The sequence below is a fragment of the Hylaeus anthracinus genome, unplaced genomic scaffold, assembly GCF_026225885.1.
Source record: "Hylaeus anthracinus isolate JK02 unplaced genomic scaffold, UHH_iyHylAnth1.0_haploid 0, whole genome shotgun sequence".
Classification (NCBI taxonomy): Eukaryota; Metazoa; Arthropoda; class Insecta; order Hymenoptera; family Colletidae; genus Hylaeus; species Hylaeus anthracinus.
In genome coordinates, this window is record NW_026533254.1 from 22698238 (window position 1) to 22717927 (window position 19690).

Consider the following 19690-nt stretch of genomic DNA (forward strand, 5'->3'; position numbering starts at 1 on the left):
CCGGATCAACAGGTACACTTCGATTAGATATTAATAATAATCACAAGGAAAAGTTATTGCACACAAGCCTGAGCCATCGGTTTCACTCGTCGTATCAATTTTCAATCTTATTACGAGATCTGTCACAGCAATGCTAGAGTTTCTGTGCATTTGTTTCACGTAAGTAATGAATAGTAAAAATGCAAAGATTTGTCGATAGATGTGATCAAAACTGATGGCTCTAGTGTTATAAATGAGTGAAATAAAATGTACAGAAAATATGAGCCGTTCATCGTACAAATCGATTAACACCACTTTTTTAATAATCTTACATTTAAGTATCAAAGCATTTGGTATAGTCATAACTTTATTATTACTGATTTTAAACTTTTTGTTTTATTCAGTTAATCGAGTTGTGTAATGATTAGCCACATAGCTTCACCATAAGAATTGTCACACTGACCAAGATATGAACTCAAGTAGCTCGTACAAAGTAGGATCGATCTCAGTTGACCGCTCAAGGTTACTTCCCCCACCATAAATCAATCAACCCCTACTCTTTTACAAGTCTGGAATCACTCGTTAGACTTAGGCGCGCTTACTAAGAAGATTTTGATCCCGAACCTGATCGTAGCTAAGAAATGCGAAGAAATAAAGCAAATTCGAATCTAAGGAAGTTTAAACGCTCGTCAAATGGATCGTGGAACGTTCGTTTTCAAAGTTAGGTTCGCGGACGCGATCCTCGAGAATAATTGGCCAATTTTTGGCATCGCGGAGCCCCGCCACGCCCCCGCGACGAAGTTCGCCGAGCCCCTTCCGGTAGACGGCACACTTCCTTCGTTCGTTTTCATTCAGGGGCCAACGCGGAGCGGGTGCAACCACGCGAAATTCGTAATTGCGCGAAGGAAAAATAACGAACTTCTCGCAAGACTCGGCTAATCTCATTCAGAAAGACTTTCTTCCTCGTTCTTCCGCGACTCGTTGCGCGCCCTTTCAAAGGGGATTTCGGCGTGAATGTTGAGCTTCTCGGTTCGTTAAAGCTCGTTACGGGCCACGTCGACTCGCGGGACATCCATTCGTGAATTTTTTAGGGACCGACTTCGAGTGCATTTCGATGAATTCGGCTTCTTTGGGAAAATATCAGGGTTGACATGTCGAAGTATATTTTTCAGAGCACGGTAGAGGCATGGAAGGGTACATGTCTCACTTGGGATGAGTACAATGTTGAAGATTCTAGAGGATTGTTGGAAAAGGCAGCAGGAGCATTATAAATCTAAAGTGTAGACAAATCGCGTGCTGAAAGGGTTGACCAATGCTCAGAGGTGCAACAGTGTCACTTGGCAGAAATCCTCAAAGCTCCGAACATCAATCCACCTTCAACCAAATTCCAAAACTCGGGCCTAATCTGACCTCCACGTGCGTCCAGAATGCCCCTTAAAGCACGTGGCCGCAAGCATTCTGGACGGGACGAGTACAGTGTCCTGGAATCGTGAAGAAAAAGGCGTCAGAAGCGTCATCGATCGACAGGAGGAATAAATCTCGCGCCGAATGGGTTGAACGGTGACTGGGGACGCGACAAAGTCACTTGGCGGAATCCTGAAAGGTCGGAATAGAAACGTGCACGAGTCAATCGGCGATGCTGTCAGACGACGGCCCGCTGGAGGCGCGTTCCCCGGAATAAAAAGCAGACCTCGGCGCAGCGCGCGAGAGGCCATCAGCACGCGGCAACCTGGCGAGCAGTTAGGGAGGAACTTGGTGCACGTCGGGGAATTATAATCCCCGGTGCACGAAGAAAAGGCGCCTTCTGCCGCGCGCAGCGACGTGGACCGCTGATCAGCGCGCACGGCGAGATGCCACTGCCCTGGCATTTCGTGGCCCGAGCGTGTTTTGACTTTTTCCACGCGGGCTTTGTAAGACACTGGCAGCGACAGGAATGCCGCGGCTTCGTGAAAATACCGCAGCTACCTCGACGATGACGCGCGATGGACGCGGCTTTTTGGAGGGAAGCTGGTCGACGTTCTTACGGACGGGACGGAGCTTTGCGATGGTGGAGGAAGTTAAATGGACAGGTGGAGGATTTGTGGCAGAGATTGTTCGCTTAATATGTTAGTGTTTATGACGTATCCGTGGGTGGATGCGATATAGATTGCTTCTGATCTATCATAGGGCACGTAGAAGTGTATTACTTGCTGATAAGTAATGGTCCGCAGTAAGTGGAAACCTAACCTAGAAATTGTACAAGATGAAACCTGTCATAGATGTCACCACCATCTTCTATACGACCTAACGTAAAAATTCTATAAGAGAGGACCTGTAATACACAAGCCCCATCCGTCTTCTACGGGCCCAAACCTGAAAATTCTACAAGAGGATACCTACAACACAAGTCACGTTCGCGTCCAACAGAACCTAACCTAAAAACTGCGCGAGAAAGAACGTTTACCAGAGAGATACAAGTGTTCTCCAAAAAAGTTCCATACCGTCACTGCTGCCAACATTCCAATTTACACCAGGGCCTCTCGAACCAAACCGCGATGGATATATTGCGTGTGAGGGGAAGAGGTGGGGCCGGGGAGGGGAGTCGAGTGGAACGTAGTTAAGGTCTCTAATTGATTATCAGACCGATCGAGCGTGCAGTCACCCCGCAAAGTGGGAACAATGGAGGATATCCACGGCCGTGGATGTCCACGGAGACATCCTGACTTATATTTATCGGCAACGCGGCACGGCAACAACGTATTGTTCGTACGAAGGGGCAACCTCGAGGTGCTTTCTCAGACACTACTCGTTTATGGCGGCTAATTACCGTAATTGGTCCCGCCGTTATAACGACGACGTTTAAGGATACCTCGCGCCGTTAGCATACAAAAGTACAATAATTCGAGGGGCGCACCGGCGATTTCTCTTAAGGCAATCGCAGCCTCTATAATGGCGAGCGTACACGGGCTCCTCTTTTTTGCGATCTTTTCGCGTTAGGCTCGCATCGAACCCCCGAAGGAAGCGGCGCGCACGACCGAGCCTCGTGTAAATTGGAAAGGTGGCAGCACCGAGCCTGGAATTTTAACTCGTCGTTGTATTATATACGAATGCTACGATACCACTATTCGATTGGTCAACCTGTCAACTGAGACTTGTCAAGATAGAACCAAAGGGAGATCACATTACGAGGTGGTAATTAATAAGCCCTAAACATGCAACGAAATTAAATCTACTCTAACCTCTAACTTATCTTTTTCAGTAAATGGTATGTGAAAGTAATTGAATGAACTGAAGATAGATTTCTAGCCGTTTCCCACCGAAAGTCGAGAATGAATTTCCACTCGATCCGCATCCCCAATCAGAGGGATGAAAAATCGGTCGATCACGCATCGCGGCCAGTATTAAAGGCTGCCCAGGGATTCCTGGTAGCATCTGCCTACTGTCCTGAATCTCCTGACGAAGGGAGGATCGATCCTCATTCACATCGAGTGCATGCTGAAGGATGCTAAGCCGGATTATCCAGGCTATGTGAGCCAAAACATCCCGCGGGAGGATGTAGCGACGCTGACGGGCGACTCGCATCCAGAGACCAGATGCGGGAGTCATGAGACTTGGAATTTAGCCATATTTTAGCTGAAATATTCTTTGTCATGCCGGGGCTTCCTTTCAACCTTAGTGGGGCATGAGGTGGTCCTTGATTTGCTGCTACGATAAAAAATTACTTCTTCGTACACACTTACGGGGGACACTGTCATTAAGAATGTAACTGGATTGTATTTCGGAATTGACGGATAAAAGAAAATAATATTTAATATTAATTCGCTGGAACGAAAATGCATTCGTTGAAAAAACGAGTTGTTCCCAAAACAGTGGAAGACTCCCACGCTTTCCAGAATCCCCCAGGAGACGTTACACCGATTCCCAGTCACATAACTCGTGTACCAGCCAGCAGTGAGCAAATTATCTGTCCGACCGATGTCGTACGAGGCTGCTGAAAGCTGTAAATCGTCTGATAAAGCTCTTTGACCGGCCGAAACTGTAACTTTTGAAGCGTCCGATAAGGGTTTCGTGACGGCCAAGGATGAAACCGCTTTTCGGGGGCCCTCGCGAGTAGACGAATGATGACGCCTTCGAACGTTAACGAGCAACAAACCGGGGACCGTTTTGGTCGATGAGAAAGGGCGTAACCCCGTGACATTCCTTTCACGACGAGGCGTCCTCCGGTTTAATGGCCCTCGTCCAGATTACGAGAAAAGAAATTTGGCTCCGCGCGGCAATGTTTCTCCAACCCGAGACACGTGTTCGGGCTCACGATTTTATAAGCGACCAATACCCCTTCTCAGCTGGAAGGGATCTCGCATCCTTCCCCAGTGACCCAGGGATCGTCCTGACGTAAATTCTACCGAGACAGTTTTCAGGAAGATATTTGGTCTGATGCCTTTTTCTTCGAGAGTGGAGTCAGCATATACCATTCGAAATACACGTAGGATTAAGTATATTCAATGGTTCTCAGAGTGGATGAGCAAGTATTTGTCATCATATTATACAATCATAAGTAGCCAACTGAAAATTTGATCGATAAGACAGATCGTTCTGTTCGCAATATAGAACCCTTGGTCGATATGACAGGTGACTCTGCTGCAAATGTAGAGCGCCTAGACGGTAATACACTTCCCTCTAGTGGTAACGTGGTTCTACATTACCAACCCTTACCGACAAAATGCCCTATATTACCGTCGCACTACTCCACCTTACCAAGTAGACCAGTACCTCTATTTCTGCATTCGAATTCATGCGTTAGGGACCCGCCACCCTACCGACAGCGTCCTGCCGTCGCTGTCGCAAGAATCTTTCCAGTATCGACTCCTACTTTAAGGACACCCAGTACACCCAGTCGTCCCCGTGTTTCCGCAGTGTGTGGCAGGTGGAAGCGAGCTCTCGCTTCCAGGAAACCTCAGGAGCCCGCGGTGATGTGCGAGGAACGACGAGCACGAAGGGCCACGATATAAGCGCGGTGAGCAACCACGTCCCTAAATTCTTCTCCCTTTCCCTTTGTCTCCGCGGGTCTCCTCGTTCCTCCCCCTTCGTCCAGCAACGCTTCGTCCTTCTCCACGGCTGCCCCGAATCCTCCTCGTCCTCCTGTTTTTTTTATTATATACGCTCCATCGCCGCCGCAGCGTCTGTCCCCCTCCCCTCGCGGCCCTCCCGTCGCAGCAAGCGCCCCCCCGACCCACCCTCTCGCCACCCATATTTGTTTCTCAGACGGCGCTAATTTTCGGCGTTACGGCTCTATCGGGCGAGGCCGATCTGGCGACCGCCTCAGGCCGTCTCTTTCGGTATTTCGTGCTTGGGGGCCCCGCGGGCTCCCGGCTCGTTAACGAGGAATCGGAGAAACGAGGATCGATGGTGCAAGGCGACGACGTCTTCTAGCCCAGGAACACCTGTAGATCGACGCTGACCGCGTGCTTGCGTGCCTAGACGACGCACGTTTCGAGCCTGGACGAGATCGGTGACGCAGATTGCGACGCCAGTTACTGGTGGAACTCGGGATGAACGATTATTCGACCTGATCGTTTAACCACCGCGTTTCCACGGGACCCTCTTCGTCATTTTCCGCGGGAGGATGTTTCCGGTTCAACGTATGATTAATTTATCATTACTTCATGATTAATTATCGGTTATTGCAGAAACCTCCCTTATTGCAAGGCTTTCACTCCCGATTTTCTTCAACAATTGAGGTTCCATTGATTCGACAACGGAATTTCTTTCGATAACGATGTATTTTTATCAATCCTGCATCAAATACCGTCTAATAAAAAGATCCGAATAGAAACGACGAAACATCCTCCATAATGAACCTAACTTCTGGCGCTCAATACTGTAAGACAACACTGGCCAACGTCGCCACGTGAATCAGCCAACCATAACTCAGCATGATGAATTAGAGACAAAACGTCTGGCACAATATTCAGCTTGAAAGAGGATCGACGAGTCGGTGGTTCAAACGGAGCGTTACACGATCGTCGTTTAATCGCGGTATTTAAATCAAGCCGCGAGAGTCGCGGTCATAAATAAGCAGGGGACATGGGCGAAGGGGTTATCCTTCCGCGGAGGACCTTTTTACGAGACCGTAGATGAATAATAACGACAAATAGGGGAGGAAAGTAAAGGCCGTTCGGTTACAGGTGTGCGCGCGCATCGCGGTGCCACGAGATCGAGATACACCCGACGATTCGATAAAATCCGCGCCGGATTTACGGCGATCCCCGGATCGCTCGATCATTCTTCACGATCCTTCATGAATTTCGTCCCGATCGGCTTGCTCCTCTCGAGTTACGATCCTGTTTCGCCTTCGGCAACGTAACGCAAATTTCTTTTCCCTTTGTAACAGTTTTCCTTTAAAATAATTCAACTCGAATATCTATGATTGTTATCGTTTTTGGTAATCTACAACATGGAGAAACAAAAATTCGGAATTTGGACGTTATAAATTTAAATCAGTGTCTTTGCAATTGTCCAAAGCTCGTCCAGTGTACAGATTCCAAAAAAAAAGTGCGATCGAAGTTAATCTCGAGTTCTTGGCGTGCGCAATTCGATTCACGTTTTACAACGTTCGATAATGGTCGACGCATGCGCGCCGAACGATCGAGCGTGCCCTTTCGGCGCGTCCAGCGCCGACTAGTGGCGATAAGTCGAACGTTGAATCGTTATTTACGGGACGTCATTACGCGCGACGTTCGCCGAAAGCGTCCACCGCAACCCGGTAGCTTTCCAGTTAATTTATTTTATCGCTAAGCTTCGCTCGCCAATGATTTGCCTTTCGCGGGTCACCGTGACAATAAAATTGAAAGCCCCGCTGCGTTTTATGGCGAGATTAAAAAACACGTTTGGCTTACTGGTAAATTGCGCCGCGCATCCGCGTCTTTCATACGAACCGTAACGGGAATTCGCGGGATTTTTGCTTCCTCCCAGTGGGCGTTTAATGGAGGCCAGATTGACTCCCGAGTCATTTTCAATCGAATTGCATTCAATCGTACGACGGATTCTTGCAATTAGCAGCCACTACGGAGGTTATGCATCTATTAGTTCTTTAAATTTCTTTGAAAATTTTTCTTTTTGCAAATTGAAAGTCTAAAACATTCGAATGATGTTCGATGTATTTGTTGATAAAGCTTGGCTTTAGAAAAAAATAATACTATTCTGGAACAACGATAAAAGGAATTAGTCAAAATTAACCAGAAAATTGTTCCGATACAGACTTTCGTTTGCGAGAAAAATAGAGTCAAAATCGTTCAAGTGAGAATCACTGATACGTCAGTAGGAACTAACTCAATTGGCCACTCAAGGTCACCGATCGGTCGCTACACCTCCAAACATTACAAAAACTTAGCAATCATTATGCAATGATTAATTAAATCGATCTACATGAATTTCAACTTGCATAAACAAGTACCGCGACAAGTGTCGGCTTTCCAATTGTTTCAAGACAAAATTTAAGCCTCGGTAGAGATTTTCACCGGTCTGACAGCGAACGTGATAAGACGAGAACCTGCGCCGCGACGCGTGAAAGAGTCCCGGTCCCGACAGCGCCCCGGCGTCGTGGCTGGCTTAACGCAATAGAAGCACATCGCGAGAGAGCCGGGATCGTAAAAGGCAAATAATGCGAGACTCGCCTCGTTTCCACGCGGAGCAGCCCGTTGTGAGGGAAAAGCGCATTGTCGTAGCGGTGGGACGCGCGCGCGCCCGTGCATCACCCCAGAAAAGCTCGTCAAGTGCGAACGCGCGGGGCGATCTCGTCGAGATGGGATCACCGGAAACAAAACCGGCGAGATCCGAGCGCCAGGGGTTTTCAAACTTTCCTGCCCGCTTTAAACGCTGCTTCGCCTCGAAACGTTAACGTTTTTACGATCGATGACGTCGTGGGTACACTCGTTTCGACGCGAGGAAACATAACCTCTGTTTTTCTTGGAAACATAACCTCTAATTTTTACTCCGATTCTAACTCCAGAGTTTTAGGTTAAGGGATAGTTCCAGGCAATGTTAACGAGTATTTAACTCGTAGTATTAGGTTGTTTCAAAAGTTTCTTTCGTTTTATTAATAAGTAATACATACACACTATTTTATGTCTAATGTTAAATTATTGAATTGTATACGATTCAGTTTGCTCCATTACTGTTACAACATCAACATCTAAGAAATTAGATTGTCTATTTATATAATTTATATTTATATAAACACTACCGCACAAAATAATTGAGTGGAAATTACGAAAGAAACTTTTGGGACAACTTAATAAATGCTCATTTGGTGGCGATACCTTCTATTAGAAGTACTCGATTGGCGAGAAATTTGAATTCCTCGCACCGTAAATTTTCCTGAACTCCACAATGGCACCGAAGCTCATCGAGAAAAAAAAAACAAAGAAGATGAAAGTAGCCGAAAGGAAGCTCTTGACGGTGTCCGTCAACCGAGACGTGAAGAGCCGTTTCCACGAAGCGGTCAGCCCAGAAACAAAAGCGATTCGTTCCGGGTGGGGACGTGAAAAGTGAAATTAAATCGTCCAGGCGACGATCTATCGACGTCCCCGCCCCCCGAGGACCCGGAGGACTCGTACCTGAAACGTAAATTGCTACGAACTGACTCGAAGACGCAACTTTGAGACACTCTGCTGGCCTCCCTCTCGCTCGGACTCGGTTAAAAAAGTTCCTCGCCGCGGGGGTTCCCCGAGCGCGGCCCCGGGATAAAAGAAGCCCTCGAAAGCCCCGACCAGCGACTATCGGTTTCCCTATCGGGGCTGGTCATCTCCGTTCGGCCGCCTCCACGGGGCCCTGCGAACGAAAGGCGTATATAAACTCGCCTTAACTGCTTTACGACGATCGTTTGTACCGATTTGTTCGACAAGACTCTCGTAGGCTCGTGAAGGAACCGGGAGGGGCCCCCTTGTGCCCTGCGTCGCGGTACCATTCCCCTCCTCGCGAACGGAGTGTCCTGTTGTCTCTTCGTGTCTCTTCCTTCGGATAGCTCCCCTGAGCTTGCGTTTGAGATTCGAGTGGAAGCTTTCGAGGAAAGAGGTTAAGCGAAGTACGGCGGGAAATTCAAATCTTGCAAAGCGAACCTTGGGTGCGAAGCTTCAGGCGGGAAAATTGATTGTTTTTAATCGCTCTACTAGTGATTAACAATCGATAACTCGAGTTGGAGACTTTAAATGTAAGTGTCTCGTCCCTCCCACCGAGATTAGGGGATTGATATTCCAAGAAGAGCACAGTTGCTGGACATCACCTCCGACAAGGCGGCCGGAATACTAATCACCCGGACGAATTTACATTTCGTTAGCGTAGGAGCGCGACGGTTAGCGAAATAAATTTCCCTCGACACGTAGCCTCCTGAAAAATGATTCACGTCCCGCTCCGTATGCGTCACCTCCACAAAGAACCGCGCGGCGTATCCACTCGAGCGGTTGAAAGGGGATACGAGGTCCACCTTTCACGCCCGAGGACAATAATTACCCGCGTCTCATTTATACGAGACTAACAGCGCCACGAAAAAAATACTCGAGCTCCTCAACAAAATAACACGCGGAGGATCTCGCTGTCCGACCGATTGGCCCGGACAATGATCGACGGAACGCGGCTAGGCTAATCGCATATTCATGGGCCCGGGGCTCGTAAACGGACCTCCTCGGCGCTTCCACAAAAATTGGAAATCGACGCTGCAGTCCCTTCGAATTATGGGCCTTGGGGATACACCGAGACTCCTACCTTTTGATCGCTTGGCATCTTGAGGCCTAGCTGAAGTGTCACTAAGTTACTTTAACCTTTTGACACTGTCAAGTGGTGAGGATAGCAGTGAGACTGTGATTTCGATGGATGTACGTTTGGGGCCTTACTTTCAGATCGAGTTGAGTCTTGAGGGCTGAATAATCTAATGTGAGGATTCTACGACTTCACTGCCTGTTTTCTTCAGGGTCCTGGTTAATTTTGACAAGTCCCGGGACAAAGTTTGTAGACTTGAGAGATTCCTCAGGCCTCTTTGAGTACTAGGAGATCCTCGGAAGGGTGCTTAATTGGCCCACACGTAACCGTCTGATTTTCTGAAACAGGTCCGCCGGATTTGAAGAAGGTTCGTCTGGAAGCCGTGGTTTCCTGTGGTCCGAAGGTCAGTAGGCGAAATTCCTGCGTCCAACCCGGTATAATTTCGTCCGTTTATGACTCGCCAAGAACAAATAATAATTTAGTGGGCGTCCACCGGTTTCATCCCCCTCCCCCCCCCTCCCCGAGATGGGTGCCCAACAGCTCCCTCCCGCCACACTGTATAAATAACGAGTGGCGCCAGCCGAACTTCCACTGTTACATTATCTCTTATGGTTTACACACGGCCACGGCCACCATTATACCCGTCCAGCCCGAGTCACGCACACTCGGAGAACCGTTGGTGTGAAAAGGTGAAGCTCTAGCGTCCTGATCTCGGCCTTATACGATTTCTTATTAGTCCTCCGGGGCTGACCGAGGTGTGAGAAACCTGGAGATCCCTCATCTGTATACCGGGTGTGCCTGCATCCGGGATTTAACGACGACGCGGTGTTTCCTGATCGAACCGAGCGATTAAAATACTTGTGTAACGATTATGTATCCTGGCCGACTGCTTATGGGTTGGGGACGTTGATGGTTCGAGGAGAACGAAAGATGCCTCGTTCGAGGGGGAGTACTTAAGTGGTAGTTGTCGTCAGGAACGTTATTCCGTCTTAATTATGCGTTTAGATCGACTGTCGAATTTTCTCCAGCATCATTGTTCACACGGACCTGCGTCCCCAGCTTCTGAAACCCCAATTGTACCCCTAAACAAATGAACGTTCGAATAATGACTCTAGAGGATCGAATAACACTGTTTCGAAGTGAAGGTTCGACGTGCGTGTCCTCCTGTGGGAGGAATTCGAAACTTTCAATTGTTCACAGCCCCAAGTGTTCGAGATCGTTGGCTTAAGTGGGTTAGTTTCAGAAACAAATGGCGGGTTTATTGATCCCCGTTTCTGGGTAGTGGTTACCCGTCGAAGGTGAGAAAAATGCAGAGGCCTCTTCTGAATTATAATGACGCGATCGATATGTACCGGGTGGGTTAAGAAGAAGGACCAATTCTCGCGCGGCAAGACGTCGAGACATTGCTCGACGCTACAGCAATTTAAAAACTAAATTAATTCTCGCTTACTCCACTCGCGAATTAATTAACTGTTGAGCTAAGCAACGTGTCGTTAAACGACGGGGTGATAGACGTAAAATTCTTTGCGAATTCTGTAGAAGTATAATATTTTCAAAAACGAGACATCGTAAATGGCTAAATTTCAAACGAACTCCAATAAAAGATACTTGTCCAATATTTATGGTTCCAAGACAAATAATCATCGACGAAAAGAAACGCTGTAACGTATTCCAAGACCACTGAACACGTTCTTTATCAACCCAGGGCCGTAACAATTTTCTAAATGCTCGATTCGACGATCCCCGAAATACAATCAAGATAATTCCCCCTCCCCTCCGTACCGGCCTAAACGAACCGAGACGAGTCAATTAATTCGGCGGTTCGGTCGCACGACCGTCCGTATCGATTTAAAATCCATTCGCTGCGCGGAGTAGCATAATCCCGCGATTAGTATCGTAATACGTTGCCCCGTTGAATCGGCGTTTGCCCAACCCGGCATTATTTTCAGCCTTCCGTGTTATTAAGATGGACGATAAAACCGCTGGACACGAACGCACGAACAATCGGTTCCAAGCTAGACGCGATACGGAGGAGGACACGCCGAACAATCATCCTGCGGGCTACCGTGCAATTATGTCTTTGCGCAAAATTTCCCTCCGTCACGCTCGATGAAAAGCGCGAATCAGTCATTTTTTTCCGTCGGTAATTGATTCGCCGCGCTCTACTCGGCTACCGGAGCGCGTAATTGCTCGACAATAACGATTACTTCGCGTTTAGTCGCTACTGACCCCGTCTAGGAGACGCTGGCTGAGGCGCGAGGAGCGTCTCTTAGGCGTCCATCGAAGTGACGCCTCCATGGACATGGTGGAGATAAGCAGGTGTCTCTCAGACTCCAAATCCCGAGTTAATTTTGACGAATTTTTAACACGGAACCTATTCGAGAAATCTCGAATTTTGATACGTGAGTGTATACACTTTGGAGTACAACGCGTAAACTTTGTATTGAGAAAATTGGCCATCAGTGATTAGCTGCTACCTTCAGCAACAACTTTCTTAAAATCTCTTGATTTAATCAGAATTCCATCAAGGAGCATCCTCCCCAACGCTGTGTTTAGTTATTGGAACAAGCCTATGTTCCCATCTCCAGCACAAGGATTGCTAATTGCACGTCCGAATAATTGGGAGTCGAGGAGCGGAGTTTCGTGTAATTATAGTGCTTTACCGCGAGGAGGAAGTTGCAACTTTGTTTTATTGGCAACTGGTCTTCAGCCTGAAACATGGATGAGGAGGGTAATGGCACCTTGCACTTTTCAAATTTTGACGTAACTTGGTGTAGAACCTGGCGGTGACTACGATCATTAAATGATAGCAAATGCACGGTGCTGTCCGGAACGCTTAGAGATAAAATCGGATGCGGGAAAAGGGCCCGTGGAAAATTGCGACACCTTTTGTGAGAAATTCCTACGTTTCACTAATGTTCCATTACATGGCGTAAAGGCACGTTCAAGGATATTACAAGTTATGCTAATAGAGGATTGTTCAGAATCTGAGGTACTGCTGCAAGAATAATATTTACATAATATTCATCCGGGGTAATTAATGGAAAATGAATTGAAATAATCGAAACAAAGTGTCGCGCCATAAAAAGGAAAAAATAGCCACCGTTAATATTTTCTACAAATGAGACAAAACGTTCGTTGAGTGTTCGCTAACTTCGGACTAATTTGGATCGACTGTTGGACAGGCTGACGACGAATACACCGGCGAACGCGTAAATTAGTCGAAACTCGGCCGCGTGAGCGATCCTGTACCCTTCGAATTAATACCGGCCCGTTAAAAGTATGCTGGCCACATCCCGTGCAGGCTGCAGTGGCAGCTGGCGAATAGCGGGGTACCCATTAAAGTCCTCTAGATAAAGCGCGAGATTAATTGCCCGCATGCAATGGGTAATTGATCAGATCCAGTTCAGTACTTGGCCGCTGTTCTACCGGGGCTGCGATGCGCGAGGTTAATACTTAATACGATGTTCCGATAGAAATATGTCCTTCCACTCGCGGATAGTTCGCAAATTTTTCTTGAACCACTCGTGCAAAGACGTTTCATCAATCCGAAATAAATTATTCTCCATTTATCTCAATTCAGATCCCAATTCAAATTACGTATTTAAATTTAAAATGAATTTTTTGTAAATAAATGTACCTACTTAGAATAGAATCGAACCCATTTCAAATGAATTATCTGCAATAATATTGATCCAAAACAAGTATTTGTGTGTCTTAATTAAGCTTGACTGTGACTGAAATATATCTTCCCTGTTCAAAATAAATTTGTGTCTACCTCTAGTAAAACATTAGGCTCATCCAACAAATACGTATCCATCTAAACTAGTTTCTATTTATGTAAAATATTAGTTTGTCTGGAAAGCCCGTGCCGATTTTTGGGGGGTGGTACACGTCTGTTTATATTGGAATGGTTGATAAACAATTAACGTGGGTGCATCCCTTAAAAGGTGGAAAGGTCTTGACATTTGTCAACTGTGATGTTTATAATTGCTAAACTGTATTAATTTCATAAAGGGCTATGTCCGTATATATTGAAACAAATAAATAAAGTGTGCCTCTGAATTTTTCTTAAAAATTGACACGAACTTTCTGGACAATCCAATAAAATTTGCATCAACCCAAAATGTATTCCACCAGCCAAAAATTAAATATGGTCGATCCCAAAAACTATTCTTACAATCCTTTCGAAATAAAAAATCGTCTATTCACCTAAATCTGCTTTGAAACGCGTCTTCTCTGTTTGGCCGGAGCACCAACCCTCCCCGGAGCCTGAATCTCGAGCAAACACTGTAGCAATAACTTGTCCAAGCGCGAGGGAGGGCAAAAGGTCGACGGTGGTAGGAATCGCGGCTCGAAAAAAAAGCCAGAAAACGACGATATCAATTAATTCGCGAGGGCGAAAAAGACGACGTTTCCTGGGTGAAAGGGAAGAGGGTGTCGCGAAGACGGAGGGCGGCTCGTCCAGAAGAATAGATAGCAAGAGGAGGAACGTCGCGGGTGGAGGCGAGCGAAATGAATTCGCGCGTCTAGAAATCTCACCCTTTCGCCGCCCCACCCTCCCCCCTCGTGGCTTTCTCTCTCGCTGGTTTCTCGTTTCCTTTCCCGCCCCCAAACACCCGGGTTTCCATCTATCTGGTCGCATTTCACATGGAATTCACACGTCTCGCGTGTACACTCGCTGAAAAAGAAAGGGGTAGGCGAGTTGTATCCGAGGGGTGTAGGTCGAAAGAGGGCGAAAAGAAGACGGCCGTAACAGCTTTCTATTTGCATACTGCCTCTCCCTTTTCATCCGCGAGCTCCCTTTCGACACCGGCGTTATTTGCATTCAGAAATTGGCCGGCAACCACCGCAGCGACCTCCTTCCTTCCTTCCTTCCTTCCTGCATGGCCGAGTCGCATCTCGCCTCGCATCGCCGCCCCCGTGATCAGAAATTTTCGCAGACGCGTCGCGATTGACGTCTGGATGGGGATCGAGAACCGCGACAGGGGTTTGCAAACATTTGCGTTGCGAACCGTCATTTATCGGCTTTAAGTCTGACTCGACTGTCGGTACTTAAATTTGACTCTATTATGAATTTTAAAATTAGGTACATCGCCAGGTGAATACTCAAAATACGAATTTTCAATTTGTGAACCTTAAACTGGTATTAAATCCACCCCCAAGTGGATCTGTACAAAATCATCACAATATAAAGCTTAGCTCATCAGCTTTAAATATGAAACGCCTGATTTTCAACTTCGTATTCGAACACCCACCACCAGAATTTTTATAAAAATTCCCTTACGAAACCTAATCTAAAATTTAAATCACAGCCTGTTTTCGACTCTGAAGTAGATAAAAATCGAACAATGTGGCTCTAATTCCGCTCCTGGGTTGTACAGTGTCGGAGAGAAATCGTAGGAACTATGGCACTTTTCCCTTGTAATGCAAACAGTCGAGTAGCGCATAAATCGATACGGGTGTACGCCGCGAGGATGCGCTGGCCGGTTGCATGCGCGTGTACTCGATGCACGGCGCACGTAATAATCTGTAACAGCACATGTCGAACTCGAGCGGACGCATCTCGATCGATGGTTACGATCCACGTCGATCGTGTAACCGCGAGCATGTGTTCCGACCGATCCTCCTAGTCGTGATCACGCTGAAGGGAGAACGCGTTCGATCCATCCCGATATCGTATCGAATTTTGCTCGAGTACGTTAACCCGAAACTGTGCCATTTTGTTTCTAACATTTTTATACACTGCTACATTTAAGACATATTTCAAGCTCTAACACGTAACAACCATTTTTATTCTGTAACTGTTTTATGGAGACAGTAAATGTTCTTTTTAACGAGTTTAGGAATATTTGGCAAAGCGCGGGAAATTTGAATTGCTAATTCAGGATTTTTGGTAAACACACGAATCGATAAGAAAATTGTCCATGTTCGATTAACTGCTTGTGACTATATAGTGACCTTTCTTAATTCGTTGTTAGAGTATGATACAAATAAAATAATAATATTAAAATCAGGAATAATTTTTCTGAATTATTAAATAATTAAACTGACTCTATCTCACTATCTATTTTCACTGTCGTGCTCTCAAATTCTTTCTCTTCGTGAAAAAAGGAATCGCGAGGGTTGGAAACGCAGCGAGGTACGCGCACGTCGGTGTAACGCGTGCATCGCGCGCGCGTGTGTCGTGCGTGAATCCCACTTACCATTTATATTGGTGTCCGAGCGGTGTGAATAGATAACGACCGTTTACCGGGACGAGACCGCCGCCCATTTTTTTCTCGCTTTGTTTCGTGCTGGTTACGCCTATCAGCATATCTGCGAATATGTAACGCGGGTGTTGGGAACCTGTGTTGCCCGAGACTCGCTGACAGATTGTCGTCGATGGGATTATCTCCAATCCGTTGCGCGTATTCTTTGAAACGTTTTTCGAAATGACTACCGACAGATCCTTCAAGGACTGCGTAAAGTAGACCGAGAATTCAAAACTAGCAGAATTTGATTATAATTTCGAATATAATAATAAATTTTAATAAATCCTATTTAATTCCAAAAGTGACGAGAACATTAATTTTATTTATTTGAAACGAGAAAAACGAAGAAAGGAGAGTACGGCGAAAGTAACTTTCACATAAAGGGGGTAATCGTTTAAACCGATTCAGGAATGTCCAGAAGTCAAAAGTAAAGTGAACAAAGCATTGAAATCAGAGGCAAACAAAGGACATAAATTTTACGCCAACAGGGTAAACGTCAACGTTTTACTCTCATAAAAAATGCGACGCTTTCTCTTCCCAATGGACGACGACAATTTACCGCCGATTGAATTGCATTCCAGCGGTGACATCACTTCCGCGTATGATTTCCCGTGATTGACACTTATTTACGTTATGGTAGCGTTCGTCAACTGACGCGCATTTCCAGCCTGACCTTACAGACGACGTTGATCGTTCATTATTTTAAATAACTATCATAGAAGCTCATGGATGTGACATACCGACTGACAGTAATTTATGAGAAGCAATTCCTTGGAATGACTGAGATTAGATTCGTCCACTCAAAACCCGGCTGGGATTTTTGAATTATTTACTGCCAATTTTCGGACTTCAAACACTCCACTTCGAATATTTAATACAGCAAGTCCGTGACAATATGAATCCACGAGGAATACTGTCATGAATTTTACTCTAAGTGGGATCGATAGCTTCTGATTCAAACCTTGCCAAACTTCTTCAAATATGCCTTTTCAAATATTTAATATAGCAAATTCATGACGATATAAATCCATAAGAAAAGAAACTCTCATGAATTTTACTCTAAATGGGATCAATAGCTTCTAATTCAAACCTGGCCAAACACCTTCGAATATTCTTTTTCAAATATTTAATATAGCAAGTTCGCGACAATATAAATTTACAATATCATTATAAATTTGACTCTAAATGTGCTCAATTTTGATTTAAACCACGCCCAACTTCTTCAAACATTTTTCTTTCAATTTTACCGTCTCGATGGCTGTGAGAATTTCGGCAAGTGACCTCATGGTTAATTGCAAGATAAAAGACAGACGTTACGCCGCTTTGCGGCATTAGCGCGTAACTTACAACCTCATAAGCCCGCATAATGCATGCTAAATAATGAGACGCTAATTATTCCTAGCCGCAGCCACGGGCTAATTTATTGCGACGGCTGGAGCGTTTTTTCTATTCAAGTGTACGCGTCATGCATCATCGGTAGGCGGCGATAATGAACGCCCGTTGCACTTATTGTTAGTTGCAGTGAATACCGACTCGAAACCAAAGATGAACAAAATTCTGCAATTTTGTCATCTGTGTACATTTTGAAGAAATATTTGGGGTCACTTTGTATTAATTTAAAACTCCTTTATAATCTATGTTTTCTGTTTTGGAGTCTCCCTGTATATGCAATTCACCTGCTCTCTACCTTGATCGTTAATTTTATAATTATCCTGTATCTATGATCGTTTACAGACACCTGCGCCACTTATGAATCACCCTGCATTTTTAACATTCTTGACACACCCTATGAACTAGATCGAAATAATTGGCTCGAACAAGTTTGCAATTATTTCGTGCTCCCAGCACACTATACTCATAATAACTTTTGACTTTCCACCGAGCCACCATTTATAAAATTACCTTATACCGTTTACCGTCCATTTCATGAATTTTATATCACTATTATCACTATTTCCACGAATTAATCCCAAAGTTAGTAACAGCCACCCGGACCTAGCTACATCTAGCGAGATATTCGAGCAACCAAATCCACGTGATTCGCGCTAGTATCTGATTGGTCCATTCTGATTCCGTTCAGGAGTGGCATCATTACAAGGATATTATTGCAATATCATTGATCCCTAGATTTATGTAAACTATAACCTGTCAACGCGCCAGGTAAATTCTATTCGCTTTCAAACTCTACTCGTCTCTCTAAGACTTTCCCTTCCCCATCGGTGAGTCACACTCTAAAAAAATGACGAAATCGGTACAAATCCGTTAGCAAGTCTTTAGCGTTCACGTTTTGTTCGAAATATCATTCTAAACCGCATACCACGGCGAGCTCGATCCAACGAAAATAAGGCGATATATTCAAGCGGACGATAAACGAATCCAGTTGCTAATTAGCTAAAATATCATTCGATACCTGGATCGGTATTCATTCTAATCTATTTTTTCCCCGCGAACGACGCGATTTGTACGAGTTACGTTACAAGTTGCAAACATGTATATATTTTTTTTTCAACGGGGCTCGATTGCAACAGCTACTGGATACGCGTATTACATTATGTACTGTTTATTGAAACGTTATAACCGCCACACGGTAGCACTGCAATTAATTTCTAGTTGTAACGGATCCAACGGCAACGCTATTCTCGAGCCGTCAGTTGCTGAATAAATTGCCACGCAGTTTCGCCTCGATCCTGAATATTTGCGTCGCGGCGTACGAAAGATTTAACGGGAATTTATTAATTAAGAAACTTGGAAACTTTGTTATTCGAGACGGATAAAAAGTCGACAGACACAGTTCAGCGTATTGACAGCCTCAACTCGACCAATTACGTCTAGACACTTCCCGTAATAAGTCCCATTACACCGATCGTGTTTACGAACAAAAATTACGCGACGTAGAAACCTACCTGGTCCACGTAAACAATGAAAAAGTCACGAGACCAAGCTGCTACAAGTCCCATTCGACGGCACACTGTTTATACGAAGTCTTCTCTCACTCGAACGGTGGTAAAGAACACGATTCTTTCTCACCGTGTAAATTGTTCGCCTTCACGATCGTATCGTGATCTAGAGGTGAAAAAAGGGAACCGTGAACGCATAATTTCATCCGCGACCTAACAACAGGGTGTCTCGCAGACACGCGCCCATCGCGAGACCTCCGAGGCCCCGCTTCCTCCCCTCCCACGCCCCCCACGGGGGGCCTTTTCCTCGCCCCCCCCCCCACCCTCCCGTTTACCGGTACCCCTCCGACCGGCAGCGTCGATGTTCCCGCTGCTTTTTCATTTTATTCAAACACGAATGTCCTTATCTCCGACGGCACTTCGCAGCATGTTTCAAGGCTACAAAAGCCTGTACACGCGATTACGAGATAGCACGTATCGCACGCGAGCCGCGCCACGCTGGCCTTCTGCTTCGCGGCGCTGAATCGGTGGACGAGTTTCGAGGCCTTGATGGATGAGTTTGTAGGTTAGGCACCGAGTACACGGTCATTTCGAAACGATTGCGGGGAAGGACTGATTACAGACGACTTAAAAGTACAGGGTGGTTCAGGAATGGTCAGCGAGTGTTCAGGAGGACAGTGAAATATAGTAGAACCACGTTTACGTGAACGAAATCATGCTCTAGACCCCAGAGCTGAGTCTAGTACCCTGTAACTCCCTGTATCTGAGCTCAGTACTCTTTAACTCTCCTGTGTGTAAGCTCAGCACCCTCTAGCCCCCCCCCCCCCC